Source organism: Nematolebias whitei, chromosome 6 (assembly GCF_014905685.2).
Source record: "Nematolebias whitei isolate Nwh7 chromosome 6, NemWhi1, whole genome shotgun sequence".
NCBI classification, from domain to species: domain Eukaryota; kingdom Metazoa; phylum Chordata; class Actinopteri; order Cyprinodontiformes; family Rivulidae; genus Nematolebias; species Nematolebias whitei.
In genome coordinates, this window is record NC_056503.1 from 19,842,456 (window position 1) to 19,846,015 (window position 3,560).

Genomic DNA, 3,560 nt, shown 5'->3' on the forward strand with positions numbered 1-3,560 from the left:
GTCACCGTTACCTTGAAAATAGAGACGGGCATCACTCTTCTGGTAGAGAAATCATTACTGACTGTTGTCTGCTGGATAAAATGTACAACAAACAAAGTAGTTGTTATTCATTTATGTGATTTATAACAAACATAAACATTTTGGAGATTTTACCTCGTGGCTACTGTACACAGCTGAATGATGGCTCAATGAAACAGCTCCAGTAATGTAGGAGGTAAAATAAAAATGTAAAATAATAATAATAATAATAATAATAATAATAATACAATTAAAACTTTTTTTCATACATTTAAACTGTATGAACATTTTGAGATAGACTCGTTTTAACACCAACTTTTTACCACTGACAGAAACAAGTCTATAGCTCATGCCTACACCTAAATAGATCTTATTGACATGGTTGCACCCTCCACTGAATGATTAATCAGATATTTAATTCAATCATCTTTCATCTTACATCCTTCAAATTCCTTCTTAAAGCTTTTCTTTTTCCTAAAAAAATACCCTTTTGTCTCCTCTTGCAAAATGCGTTGTAACATTGATTTAAAAAAAAAATGCATAGGTTAAAAAATGTGTTTTTATTATGATTTACATGAAAATAATGTCCAAAAAATGGTTAAAGACAAAAAAAAAAAAAAAAAAAAAAAAAACTGGACTATTATTCTGTAGTTGAAGACAGTTTGCTCCTCCAAGGAGCTTTCTCAATAGATGATAGATCTATTTAATAAACTGCATGCGTTTTAAACAACAACAAAACTAAAATACCTTTTTAAAGTGCTGCATCCTGTGTTCTGCATGGAAATTAAGGCAGATAAAAAAATTTAAAAAAAAATTCTCATTTGTAAAATGTTGCAATTGAGAAAAAATAATTTTGTAGAAAATCAAAAGAATCATTGAGATAAATAAAAGCAGATTGATTGAAGGAAGCAGCACGGTGGCGCAACTGGTAGAGCTGCTGCCTCTCAGAGAGCAGGTCCCTGGTTCAAACCCCAGTCCAGGGGCCTTTCTGGATGGAGTTTTGATGTTCTCTCCGTGCATGCGTGGGTTTTCTCCGGGTACTCCGGTTTCCTCCCACAGACCAAAAACATGCATGTTAGGCTGATTGGCAACTCTAAATTGTCCCTAGGTGTGAGTGAGAGAGTGAATGGTTGTTTGTCTTGTTTGTCTCTATTAGGCCCTGTGATGGACTTGCGACCCGTCCAGGGTGTACCCCGCCCCTCGCACAGTGATTGCTGGACATGGGCACCGGCGACCCCCTTGACCCAAAATGGAATAAACGGGTAAAGATAATGGATGGATGGATGGATGGATGGATGATTGAAGAAAACAGTAAATTCAAAGCAGCATGAGAGATGTGTGTTTGTGTGTTCCGAGTGTGAGTGTGCCATACAGGCATCAACAGAAAACCTGTAGAGCAGACACTGACCCGAGAATCTGCAACACTTGAAAGAGTAAGTAAACCCAAAAATGTGGAATTTATATATATATTTTATTTTTTGTCAATAACTGTTTCTCAACATGTTAGCAGCAGTAAAATTCCAGTTCAACATTTTTAAAGCCTTCTTCCCGTCCTGTGTTCCTCGCTCCACTGAATTCTGTAGCTTTCCCTGAACTGACTGCACAGACAAGCAGAGACCTCACTTGTTCCCAGGAGGATCTTTCTGTCGAGTCTCTCCAGACTTGTTAACTCATTCACGTCCACATCTCCTGTCAGATTAAGTTCTCCCTCCAGATTAAGATCATCCACCATGTTGACCTTGTCAGCCATGTCTAACTGGCTTTCTGATGTTTAACTTGTTTGTTGGCTATGTCAAGCAAAAACATACTCCTAAAATTCATTGTTCAAAAAGAAACTGAAGAACACTTCCTGTGAGGGACATAATGGGATAACCAGAAGAGAAGGTACCAGTATGTTCAATCCCTGCAAGTAATAGTTTACCATTTTAGAAGACTTGGACTAACTACCGTATTTTCCGCCAAAATGTCTAATAAAGTGGAAAAATCCATAAATATGTCGCTTCGGTGTATAAGTCGTAGGTCATGTAAATTATGCAAAAAAAAAAAAATCGACTTATAAGCCAAAAAAATGCAGTATTTTAGTTACTTTATTTTTCTTTCTTTATGAATTGATTTTAACTATTTTCAGATTATTCAACAACCAAAACCAATTTTGTTTTTTAATGTAATAGCTAGGTATTAAAACAACAACCATTTAGCCCTCTTGAGTCCCCACTACACATTTATGTTGGGAAAAAAAATCCATAAATATGTTGCTTTGGCCTATACAGTAAGTCCCAGGACATGCAAATTATCCAAAAACTGACTTATACAGTGAAAAATACAGTATTCATTTTATGAATGGAAATAGTTTTAGAATTGCATTTGGTATAGATGTTTGCATATAAACTGCAACAGTTGCACATTCTAAAATTAATACAGATGACTAGTGTACAAACAAACAGAGGGCCATTCTATTTTACAGGTTGGAGTAAAACATTTACATATTCAGTACAACAGACAAACAGGAAAGACAATTCAGCCTCCTTCTTTACAAGTGGAAGTCCTACAAGCACACATGAGTCTTATATGGAATAGTGAACACTGTAAACTCAGCTGAAACATGATTTATTTACTTCTGCTATACATTTATTTAATCACTGTAAACTGAACCACTTTTACTGACTGGCATGTTGTGTCTGAATGTACTGGTGCACAAAAATGTAAGGTTCAGACCACTACTTAAAACACACACACACACACAGCAGAGCAAAATCTTACTGCTTTCCATGAATAATGAGAAGCTGTTTTAGAAGTGAAGCCAACATCACCCATGTCTACAGACGATCACAAAGCCCAGAACCACAGGAACCCATGCCAAAACTGTTTTCTCATCAAAGCAGCAGAAACTCATGCCTGCAGTTCACCACATCAACACAAACCACATATCTGTCCCCACGAGGTGAAATAACACAAGCAGGCATCAAGTGGTCAGAGTCACAACAGTCCAATGATGGAGGAGGCTCCAGTGATTCAGCGACAAGAGACAAGCCTGTTAACTTACTGTCAACACTTCAAGTGAAGGAGATGAGAATAAAACAAGAACATGCTGCAATATGAGAGAGCCCTTTACATCACACGCTAAACATAAAAAGACTTGTTTTACCTGCATGTGAAGATCCCCAGTTGAATGTAGAACAGATCAGAGAACAGCATAAAAAAAAAAAACAGAGAACATAAATCAGAAATGAGTTTGTGCAACATGTGCAAACATATAGAGACAACTAACAGAGAAATTACTGACTGAGGACCACAATCAGAGCAAATCAACTGTTCTGCATTTATTTCTAAAATGAGTGTCAATGTGATTAAATGTTAAAAAATGTTTTTTTTCCTGTTCTTCTGTAACTTTAGACAATACCACTATATAATGCATATATGTATATATATATATATATATATATATATATATATATATGTGTGTGTATGGCAGACAGACAGACAGACAGACAGACAGACAGACAGACAGACAGACAGACAGACAGACAGACAGACAGACAGAC